Source organism: Lathyrus oleraceus, chromosome 1 (assembly GCF_024323335.1).
Source record: "Lathyrus oleraceus cultivar Zhongwan6 chromosome 1, CAAS_Psat_ZW6_1.0, whole genome shotgun sequence".
Lineage (NCBI taxonomy): Eukaryota > Viridiplantae > Streptophyta > Magnoliopsida > Fabales > Fabaceae > Lathyrus > Lathyrus oleraceus.
The window spans coordinates 43924914-43937684 of NC_066579.1; positions in this window are offsets into that span (position 1 = coordinate 43924914).

Consider the following 12771-nt stretch of genomic DNA (forward strand, 5'->3'; position numbering starts at 1 on the left):
TCAAGACCTGGTGGATTCCAAAGCCATTAATTTTGCGCCATCTCCCAATGTCAACGCAAATCCCATGCCTGCGCATGGTCAGAGGGGGGTGAATGCAATTTCTGAGGAAAGTCGAGTTGGGCTATTTGATGTTGATCAGCTGAAGACGCCTTTGGCTGAGGTCAAGAGGCAGTTGTTAAGAAATGGGGTTTACCCGGGCTGCGGGTTTGAGTGTGCTGAGTGCACTATTTCTGCAAATGGTTGTGAGCTTCTGAGGAAGCATGTCCAGGGGCTGATGGACGATGGGGAGATTGTGATCGAGAAGTCTGAAGGGAAGAAGGAGGAGGTCTCCACCATAACCATTTTCTATGACCCGGTTGATTTGTCTAACCTGGTGGAGGAGGCTCCAGTTACCATCACGGTACCTGGGCCGATTCCATATGACAAAGATGATGCTGTGCCATGGCATTATGGGGGAGAAGTTTATTGTAATGGTGAGAGGGTTGAGGAGCCATCTGCTAGTGAAACCACCGTGCTAAAAGTGGATAATGCCGGTCCCAGCGGTTTCACTCGCAGCGGTAGGCTGTTTGCTCCCGATGCTTTGAGGAGGGGGGAGGAAGAAAAAGATAAAAAGGAAAAGGCCGAGGCTTTAGCCAGGGCAAAGGGGAAGGCTGTGGCAGATAATGGTAGTACTCCTGTGATGACACCGGCGCCTGCGGGGTCGGATAATAAATTTGATGATGAAGCTGAGGAATTTCTGAGGATCATCAAGAAGTCAGAGTACAGGTTGGTTGATCACTTGCAGCAGACTCCTTCAAAAATCTCAATTCTGTCACTGCTGTTGAGTTCTGAGGGTCATAGGGAGGCTTTGTTGAAAATATTGAAGAAAGCTTATGTTCCTCAGGAGATCACAATCAACCAATTAGAGACGGTCGTATCCAACGTACATGCTAGCCATGGGCTGGGCTTTACGGATATGGACCTAACAGTGGACGGCAGGAATCATAACCGGGCTCTACACATTGCAATGGAATGCAAAGGAGCCGTGCTTTCGCATGTGCTGGTTGATACCGGTTCCTCTTTGAATGTGTTGCCTAAGAAGGCCCTGGCAAAGCTTAATTGTGATGGGCTGGTTTTGACCCCGACTGATTTAATTGTGCGGGCTTTTGATGGGTCAAAGCGAGCCGTATTCGGGGAGGTGGAGTTACCGGTAAAGATTGGCCCGGAGGTGTTTAAGTCAACCTTCTATGTTATGGACATCCAACCAGCTTACAGTTGCTTGTTGGGTCGCCCATGGATTCATGCTGCGGGAGCAGTTACGTCGACTTTGCACCAAAAGCTGAAATATGTTTGGGGAGGCCAGGTCGTTACTGTTTGCGGAGAGGAGGACATCTTTGTCAGCCACCTGTCTTCTTTCAAATATGTTGAGATGGACGGCGAAATATGGGAGACGCCTAGCCAGTCATTTGAAACTGTTAAGGTGGAGAATGCCCTGTTCGCCAAGCAAGAGGAAGAGAAACCGTCCATCGCTTCTTATAAGCAGGCTGCTGAGGTAGTCAAAAGCGGAGAGGCTCCAGGCTGGGGCAGAATAATGGAGGTCCCTGAGAAAAAAGACCGTTTTGGGGTTGGATATCAACCGGGCCGAGGCTTGGGACGAGGAAGAGGGGGTCGTACGTCTGTAACTTTCACGAGTGCCGGAATGCTGGATCCGGACCACATCTGCATGATGGGTGAAGATACTGACAGCGACTGTGACATGGACCGGTGGATAACGCCGTGCGAACCAGGGATGGAAATCCACAACTGGAAGGCCGAGGAAATCATCCGGGTCACTCTCCTCGAAGAGTAATATTTTTCTTGTTTTCTTTCTTATTTGCATGCAAACCATGCGTGTTGCCCGACACGTAATGGTCCATTGTAAGGGCCACCTCATGTTTAAATTTGCAGAATTTTGCATCATTAATAAAAGGATGTTTTTCAGTCAAAAGCGGTGTTCCCTGTTTTTCATTTATTTTTGCAGTTTAAAAAATAAAAACAAATAAAAATGGCAATGTTTTCATTTTTCCTTTTTTTTTAAATTTCTCACACCGGTTCTAAAGCAATGCATGAATCAACATTCATGCAGATGCGATTCCTCTCCGGATCTCATTGATAACAATCCTGTTACACCCTTGTATGACTTCGACAATCCAATCTATCTTGCTGAAGAAGAAGACGAAGAAGATTGTGAACTGCCAGGGGAATTAGCCAGATTGTTAAAACAAGAGGAGAAGGTGATTCAGCCGCACGAGGAACAGATTGAGGTTGTGAACCTGGGTACCGACGAGGAGAAGAGAGAAGTGAAAATCGGGGCTGCTTTGGAGGAAAGTGTTAAGGGCAGATTGGTGGTGCTATTGAAAGAGTATGTCGATATCTTTGCCTGGTCTTATCAAGATATGCCAGGGTTGGATACCGATATCGTTGTGCACAAGCTACCGTTGAGAACAGATTGTCCTCCAGTGAAGCAGAAGTTGCGCAGAACTCGACCTGACATGGCAATGAAAATTAAAGAGGAAGTGCAGAAGCAGTGGGATGCTGGTTTCCTTGCTGTCACTAATTATCCGCCATGGGTTGCGAACATTGTGCCAGTCCCGAAGAAGGATGGGAAGGTGAGAATGTGTGTGGATTACCGAGATCTGAACAGAGCTAGTCCGAAGGATGATTTTCCACTACCTCACATTGACGTGTTGGTAGATAATACAGCTCAATTCTCGGTGTTTTCCTTCATGGATGGTTTTTCTGGCTATAATCAAATCAAAATGTCGCCAGATGATATGGAGAAAACAACGTTCATTACACCGTGGGGCACCTTTTGTTACAAGGTGATGCCATTCGGTCTCAAAAACGCCGGTGCTACTTATCAGAGAGCCATGGTGACTTTGTTTCATGATATGATTCATCATGAAATTGAATGCTATGTTGATGACATGATAGCAAAGTCCCAGACAGAAGAGGGGCATTTGGTAGATCTGGCCAAGTTGTTTGACCGGTTGAGACAGTTCAGACTGAGGTTGAATCCGAACAAGTGCACGTTCGGAGTGCGGTCCGGTAAATTGCTGGGGTTCATTGTAAGTGAGAAAGGAATCGAGGTTGATCCTGCAAAAGTAAAAGCGATAAAAGAAATGCCTGAACCGAGAACGGAGAAAGAGGTTCGTGGTTTCTTGGGTAGATTGAACTACATTTCACGGTTCATATCTCATCTAACAGCCACGTGTGAACCAATCTTTAAATTGTTGAGAAAAGATCAAACGGTCAGGTGGAATGATGATTGCCAAGCGGCGTTTGAAAAAATAAAAGAGTATTTGCAGGAGCCTCCGATTCTGATGCCTCCTGTGGAGGGAAGACCGTTAATTCTGTACATGACAGTCCTCGAGGGGTCTATGGGGTGTGTATTGGGGCAGCATGACGAGTCTGGTCGAAAAGAGCATGCCATATACTACCTTAGCAAAAAGTTTACCGACTGTGAAACAAGATATTCACTGCTCGAGAAAACTTGCTGTGCTTTGGTCTGGGCTGCTCGCCGACTAAGGCAGTACATGTTGGTTCATACCACTTTATTGATTTCCAAGATGGATCCGATCAAGTACATTTTTGAGAAGCCAGCATTGACCGGAAGGGTTGCGAGGTGGCAAATGATTTTGACTGAATATGATATACAGTATACCTCTCAGAAGGCGATTAAGGGGAGCGTATTGTCTGATTACCTCGCCCAGCAACCCATTGATGATTATCAACCGATGAAGTTTGAATTCCCTGATGAGGACATCATGTTTCTCAAATCGAAAGATTGCGAGGAACCAATCCCGGAGGAGGGGCCTGACCCTGAATCCGAATGGATTCTGATGTTTGATGGGGCCGTTAACGTGAATGGAAGCGGTGTTGGTGCTGTTTTGGTTACGCCGAAAGGATCTCATATTCCTTTTGCTGCCCGGCTAACATTTGAGTGCACCAACAACGTAGCTGAATACGAAGCTTGCATATTGGGTATCGAGGAGGCGATTGATTTGAGAATCAAGAACCTTGTGATATATGGAGATTCAGCTCTGGTGATAAATCAGGTTAACGGGAAATGGTATACGCATCAATCTCATTTGGTTCCGTATCGAGATTATACGAGGAGATTGTTGACGTTTTTTACTAAGGTGAAGATGCATCACGTGCCCAGAGAGGAGAACCCTTTGGCAGATGCTTTGGCTACTCTGGCTGCCTTGATCAAGGTGCAGAGGTGGAATCAGTTCCCCAGTGTTGAAGTGGGACGTCTGGATAGACCGGCTTATGTGTTTGCTGTTGATACAGCGCCTGATGATGAGAAGCCGTGGTATTACGATATCAAGCGCTATCTTGAGACGCAAGAGTATCCTGAGGGAGCATCTAAGAAAGACAGAAAGACTCTGCGGAGGTTAGCCATGGTATTCTACCTGAATAAGGATGGGGTTTTGTACAAGCGGAATTTTGATTGGGTCTTGCTCAGATGTGTTGATGATGCAGAAGCAAGCCAGTTGATGAAAGAGGTTCATGAGGGGTCGTTCGGTACCCATGCCAGTGGGAATGCAATGGTGAAGAAGCTGCTGAGAGCAGGTTATTACTGGATGACAATGGAGGCCCAATGTTTTAATTTCGTGCGGAAGTGTCATAAATGCCAGATTTATGCTGATAAGGTGCACGTGCCTCCAAATCCGTTGAGCTTAATGTCGTCTCCATGGCCATTCGCTATGTGGGGCATTGATATGATTGGAAAGATAGAGCCTACGGCTTCGAATGGGCACAGATTCATATTAGTGGCTATTGATTACTTCACCAAGTGGGTTGAAGCAGCTTCTTATACGAATGTGACGAAGCAGGTCGTGGCCAGATTTCTCAAGAGAGACATCATTTGCAGATATGGGGTTCCCGAGAGAATCATTACAGATAATGGTTCTAATTTGAATAATAAGATGATGGCAGAGCTGTGCCGGGAATTCAAGATTGAGCATCACAATTCTTCTCCCTATCGTCCGAAGATGAATGGGGCAGTTGAGGCAGCCAACAAGAATATAAAGAAGATTGTGCAGAAAATGGTGGTAACCTACAAGGATTGGCATGAGATGTTGCCGTTTGCATTGCATGGGTATCGAACGTCGGTGCGTACATCTACTGGGGCGACTCCTTTCTCATTGGTATATGGGATGGAGGCTGTACTACCTGTCGAGGTTCAGATTCCCTCTTTGAGAGTCCTGATGGACGTAAAATTGCAAGAGGCTGAATGGGTAAGGACCCGGTACGAAGAGTTGAGCCTGATAGAGGAAAAGAGGCTAGCAGCCATCTGTCATGGGCAGTTGTACCAACAACGGATGAAGCGTGCTTTCGACAAAAAGGTGCGACCTCGGGTGTATCACGTAGGTGATATGGTGCTGAAAAGGATCCTTCCTCCTCAAAACGATCGAAGGGGCAAATGGACGCCGAATTATGAAGGTCCATTCGTGGTCAAGAAGGTTTTCTCTGGTGGAGCCTTGTTGTTAACGACCATGGATGGTGAGGATTTTCCATCCCCTGTGAATGCGGACGCAGTTAAAAAATACTTCGTGTAAAAAGACCCGCTGGACGAAAAGAATAAAATAGTCCAGGCAAAAATGGGCATCCCGGCGAACCAAAAACAGAAAAAGGTTCGGGCAAAAATTAGGGATATAAATGAAAAGATGTACACCCGGCAAGTCGAAAACCCGAAAAGGCGACTTGGGCAAAAAAGGGTATCCCGGTGGACTGAAAACCTGAAAGGGCGGTCCAGGCAAAAGAGGGATTGAAACGAACAACTGCGTCTAGCATGATCGTTTGCGCTTTGGTTAAAGCATCATGGATAATACCCGGTGGGGATCAATCAGAATTGTCTTATTCAGAATGCAGAAAGCACGGAGAGTCTGAGGACATATGGGGTGTAACCGAGTTGGAACTCGATGAGATCACGGGTTTCACATTGCCATTAGGATAGATTTTTCCTTTTGTGCGCAATTACCTCTTTTCAGGAATTGCTTCCTTTGTATTGCTCATTTGAGCCACACTTTTCCAATCAATAAAATGCATATTCAGTCAAATAATTTTGTTTTTGTTTTTCATTACCGCTTTGATTGCAAAAACATCCGATTATTTTGATAAAGAATCTTTGCATTTTAAGACATACAGGTTCCTTCCAATGCATGTTTATAAGATTGAATGCTGGAAATCTTATTTGGAAGGTTGAATGACCCAAGTGTTGAAATCTTGACACGCCTGGGGCACGGTTTTATCTGACGATCTGTTTTGCAGGTACTGTTAGATATTCTTCACTCACTTGCAGGTTGTGATGTGGAAGCTTTGTAATAGATCCCCAGAGAGTTCGCCCAGGGATAAACGAATGAAGAATGACGAAGACGTTGCGGCGTACGACGATCCTTGATGGTAATCAAGAAGACTCTTCAAAATCAGAAGATTTGAAAGTTTGTAATTCCCCGCAGAGTTCGATCAGGGACGAGTGCACGGAGAAGGGCGGCGAAGAGACGACGAAGGACGTCCGACGACAATTGAAATAATCAAGAAGACTCTTCAAAGTCGAAAGGTTGAAATTTCTGTATAAATCCCAGGAGTACGTTTCTCGTCGAGCGCGGGGCGATTTGGAATACAAGATGATGGAGCAGAAAAGGTCCAGACGAGTCTGGGGAGTTCTCCAAAGTGGAAAGCCGATATGAGTATTGGAGGTAGACACCATGGTTCGACGAGTTGACGGGTGTTTTTATACCAACTATTCTCATTTCCCAGCTAAGTCCCCAGGCAGAGTTATAGGACTAGCTCCCCAGCAGATCCAATGTCTGTGACTTCTCCAGCCGAGTCAAGAGGGCTGTCCCCGGCAGGTTTACAACGATGTTTCCTCAGCAGCCAAGCCAGAAGGTTGCTATTCCCCGAGGGGAGCGAGTTTCAATGAAATATATCTCCAACAGTGTTCATCCTACCAGTGGATTGAACAAGTTCCCGTAGCGGACAGATTTTGCATCCCCAGCTGAGATGATTCTACATATGGATTGCATGGGTTGTCCCAACGGAGTAGTATGCGGTTCCCTAGCAGGGTCAAGATGGTTATCCTCAGCAGGTGATATATGGATGTTTCCCCAGATGAGTCTGGAGATTGCTATTCCCCTAGCAGAGTCTCTGTGAGAATTTCCCCAGTGAAGTCGACAGGTATCTGTGAGGGTTTCCCGAAGCGGAGTCAGTATTGATATCCTCAGCAAGTCAAAGATTGTTGTATTCCCACAGAGTGCTGGTGGTGCTTATCCCCAGCAGTTTCTCGAGTGGATTGGGTGCAAAGGAGGTTCTTCCCCAGCAAGGGTTGCCTTATTCCCCGCAGCAGCGTTATTCCCCAGCAGGGTGGAAATCCGAGTGGTGGCGAGTTCTCAGCAGAGTGTCTCGCATTCCCCAGAAGGGTCCCTTGAGGGGGATGTTTTTGTTTTTTATGCATTCATCATGAAAAAATAAGCATAGCATATTGCATAGAAAAATAAATAATCGCGTAGCATTTCCATAATTATGGAGCATTACGCAGAAAAAATCAATCATGCATCATTGCGAGCATAAGCTAGTCTCAAGCCGTGGTTACTGTTTGAGAAGTGGTTTTTGCCAGACAGCGAAGGTGTTACTCCGAGGAGTTTAGCCTCATGATTTGATCAAAGCAAGTTCCCCGGTAGTGCGATACTGGAGGAGGTTTCTGTCGTGCGAGATAGAGGGTGAAGATGTTACTCTGAGGAGTTTAGCATCATGACGTCAGTTCAGCAGTGTTCCCCAGTAGTGCGATATTGGAGGAAATGTTTCCGTCGGACAGAGATGGAAATGATATCAGAAGACGTTACGCGATCAGCGCGATTCCGGGGTTCAAATGGAGAAAAGGAGACGTTGCGACATTTTCTGGAGATCGGGGTTCAAACGGAGAAAAGGAGATACTGAGGTATTTTCTGGGGTTCAAATGGATATTGGAGTTGAAGATTGTATCCGGGATGAGGTCCTTAGGAGCGTCTTCTGTTCATGTGTCACCTTAGACTCGGGCTGAGGCCAATGGAGGTCGTTATAGGTGTCTTCTGAGGAAGAGATACACATGCTACCTTCCTTTGTGAAGGTTTACCCTCTGACATGTCGCCCTCAGAGTGGTTTGGTGTTATTTCCGACGTTGCCAGCGGAATTATCACGAGAATGGAGAAAAGGGGATGCTGAGGCATTTTCTGGGGTTCAAATGGAGAAAAGGAAATGTGGATACATTTTCTGGAGACGGGGTTCAAACGGAGAAAAGGAGATGTTGCGACATTTTCTGGAGAACGGGGTTCATTCTGGCGATCGAGAGCTATCGTCAGGCGACTGGGGTTCAAATCGGAGATCGGGGTTCATTATGTTGGCAAAGAGGAGTGCTGAGGCATTTTCTGGGATTCAAATGCTGAGATCTGAGGATCGTTTGCGGTAAAGAAAAATTGCGGGGTTCATCATTTTGGCAAAAGGGAGTGCTGAGGCATTTTCCGGGGTTCAAATGCAGAGATCCGAGGATCGTTTGCGCAGAGAAAATTTCGGGGTTCAAGAAAAGCAAAAAAAAGAAGAGAGAATAATAATCCCGAATGGATGTGTGGTATTCAGACCATGGTTATCCCTGCGTTACCATTTATTTTGGTATCCAGGTCGACTTGTTCGAGTTCGTTTCTTCGCCGATGCTGACAGGCGTTGTTAATTATTATCCCATCAGAGTACAAATTGTTCGTCTGTTCTTGGTATTCAATCACTCTTCATCCTGATCATCCGAAAGCCGAGGCTATTTCGTATCGACAGGTTCACAGTGGATTGAATAGGGGCAGCTGTAACACCTCAAAATTTGCCCTCCTCTCTTGGGACTAGCATTAACATTTTTTTGCATATCATTTTAGGTCATCAGGCATTTCATATTGCATAACATGTGGTTACATAGTGCAAGCTATCTTCCCAAGTCTTGATCAGGAGATGAGGAAGTTCAAAGGTGCAAGCTAGGGTTTTGACTGATCATGGGCCATCTGAGGATAGGACTGTGAATTAGGGTTTCATGATTCTCAAGGGTATTGGTCTTCATCTTGATTGAATTGATACATCATCATCATCATGTTTGGGTGTCATCAGGAGATTGAAGTTCATTCCTTGAGATTAGGGTTTTGGCCACTGGTCAACCCTAATCAGTTGCATTGGGCCAATCAGGGCATGGCATGGAGATGGGGTCTACAATGGATATGAGGTTCATTTTGTGATTATATTGTGCTTATTGAGGCTAGGGTGTCACCCTTGAGCCATTTCAGTTGGAGATTGGGGCTCAGTTGGATCAATGCATTGCCAGATTCATCTATCAGATGAAAAGTCAACTGTGGTCAACTGTACATGATCTGATGGATTTGGGGGTGGAAATGAGTTGGATATACTTCATTCATGTTGGAACAAGTGTTATATGACATCTCAAAGCTTAAAACTGAAGAAAATCAAGTCAGGACAAAAACTGCCAAAAATAGCAACTGACTTGTAATAGAAGTTTCCAAAAGTGGAAAGTTTTTGACCTCAAAAACAGAAGTCCAAGGAAGCCTCAAATGAAAAATTGTTCAACATGACAGATGTAGATCTTGTTCTCACCTTTCCAAAAAGTCCAAGAACTTGAAAATCCGATGTACGGTTTGCGAGATATGGCTCAGTGAATTTCAGAAAAGACCGTAATCAGGAGGCCATAACTTCCACATGGTTTGTCCAAATTGCAAGTTCTTTATATGCACAAACTCCATTTGACATGTACTTTGAGGGTTCATCATTGGATTTGTTCAAAAATGGCCAAGGCAAAAAGTCAATTTTCAACTGGACAGCTGAATTGGACCAGGGGCAAAATTGTCCAAATCTCAAAATAATTGGAATTTTTGAATGGGACTTTTTCCAACACCTCAGGAATGGCATTTAGAGTATGTTTGAATATTCATTTCATGGCTATGTCTCATAATGTGAGTTTTGGCATGAAAAGTGAAAGTGCACAAATTGGCCTTTTTCTACCACATAGTGAAATTGCACAATAGGCATCCAATTGAGGTGGGAATTGTTTCTACATATTACAAGTGGTATTTTGGACATGTTGAAACCATAATTCAGCTGCTATTTGGACTGTTATAAGGCAGGGGCATTTTTGGCCAAATTGAAGAAAAGTGCATTTAGCTTAACATTGCAATTTTGATTAATCATTTGTTAATCACGATTAAGGCTGAGTATATATATTCCTAATCACTCCATAATCATAACAGAACCTCACATTCTCCAAGATTGGATCTGAAATCTCAACATTCTCTCCATTTTGCTCAAGAACACCAAACCCTCAAAATTCATCAATCTTCATCAATTGTGGATGAAACTTGGAAATTCTTTTTGCATTCACTTCCAATCATCTTCTTCTACACCTGTTTTCGTGTTTCATCATCAAAAGATCGTCAAATCGTGGCTGTGCAAAAACTCCTCAACAATGGCAAATTGGAATTGTGAGCTCTAGGATCCACATCAATTGAAGCAAGCATCTCTAATCATCTTCTCCATAGCTCTTCTACATCTGTTTGAGGAAAAGAGACGCGAAGAACAACGTTTCGAGCGCTGCCATTTCAGGTTTGAGCAAAATTCGAATCTCACCATTTGTGCAATAATGATATGCGTTAGAAAGAGTGATGAACATAGGTTACAATGATGCTTTTAGTTTTGCAAATGCTTGCCTGTGTAGTGAGAAATCGCGATTTGAAAGTATGATCCAAAACCCTAACATGCTCGATTCAAGAATTTTAGGAACAATTAGGGAAAATAGTTTGGATATTTGGAATGTGCTTGAGAAGACGGTTCGAACGAGCTATGGCTTGTTAATTTTCGTTAGGTTTTGATGTTCATCATGATTTTCGAATTTCTGGAATTTCTCCATGTGGAAGACGATGAAAAGGAGTGTTTGATCCAAAAAATGATTTGAAAATTCAAAAAAAGCTGTTTCCCGCCGGTACCGGAAATTACAGAAATGTCATTACTATTTTTTAGTTAATTTCATTTAATTATTAGAAAAATGTTTAACACATTAAAAAATTCAGAAAAAATAGTAAAAAAAATCAGAAAAATATGGAAATTTTTTCTATAGCTTCCTTGGTGAGTGTAGGTTTTTTTTGACCTATTGGTCAAAGTTGTGCTTGGGGAATATTTTATTTGACCTAGGGTTTTCCATTGTATGTCCATTTTTGATACATGTTTGTAATTTGATCATGAAATGCTCATAATGTAGAATAAATTCTTGAAACTTTTTGTGGTGGTTCTTGACTCATTGAGGATTATTTATATGTAAATTTCATGAATTTTGGATACCTGGTTAGAGAGCAGCAAATTCTGGAACTTAGGTGTGACAATTTGTGTCACACCTCATTATGTCAACTTGCAGGATTTTTTTGAGTGACCTATACATGTTAGAATTGGCTGAAATTTTGCATGATGGTTAGTTAGCATGTTGAGATATTGTATGAATTTTTGTGGAATTTTACATTGCATTTTCAATTTGATCATGATTTTTCATTTCTGGTGGTTGAAATTGCAAGCTCATATGACATAGGTTGGTAGAATGATTGGGAAATCCTCATATGGAATTGTATGGTCATGAAATTTGATATGCATGTTGTAGACACATAATGTGACCTTCCTGTTTTGGTCCCATCCATTTCTTTTTTGTTTTCAATGAGATATGAATTTTTGAAGTGGATGTATGCATTGATGGTGTGAATTGAAGCATGAAATTGTGTCTGTTTTTGTTGATTTTCATTGACATGGTTCCATTTGCCCAATTAAGCTCAAATTTGACATGGTAGACCTTGATTGACCCCTGTTTAGGTGTATTTAATTTGAGAATTTTTGGATTTATTTTGATAGGGATTTGAAGGCAATACTTCTGTTTGTATGTTTGGTGGTTCATTTGGCATCATTTGACTTCTTTTGTGCATGAATTGAATATGATGGATGATATAAACATGAGACCAATGATGTTGGCTCTTGTTTGATGATAATTTGATGTTGGTTGATGAATACCTTGCTGTTTTAGATTTTTCTTGCTTTTGGACCCTAGGCTTGGCCTAGTGGTCTAGTTGCTAATATTTGCTTGATTTTTCAGGATCAAAAAGGCAATGCACATGGAGAATGATTCAAATTAACTTTAATTGATGTTGTTGATGTTTGTACACTAACATAATTATGTTTTGTAGGTTGTGAAGCATAGGCTTGAGCCTTGGCTTGCTTTGTTTGTGCATAGCTTGTATAGTTTGTCTGATTGAACTTGCTGTTTGGTTTTGTCTGTCTGAGTACTAACTGTGTTTGACTGTTTCCAGGTACTTTAGTTGCTCAGTTCCTTGCGAACTTTTGCTTTGCGTTGCTTAAGCAACTTGCATTGAGGTAGGTCTTCTTGACTTCATGTAGTCTGGAGACCCGGCTGTTACCGGGCCGGGCAAATAAATGTCTGAAGTCCTCCTTAAGAGGCAATGATTGTGGTTGTTTATTTTTAAGCCCAAGCAGGAAAAGTCCTTCAAGTAAGGCAATTGGTGGAAGGTAGGGACAAGCAACCTGTCCCCCACTATTCAGTTGAGTCTTCTCCTTGCTCCCATTACATGGTTGTAGCATTGAGATCAAAAGCCCAAGATCTGTTGTGTCAGAGTCTTCGAGTATAGAAGGGTTCCCCTATTCTGGATCCATGCTCATTTGTCAGCTCTCCCTGGT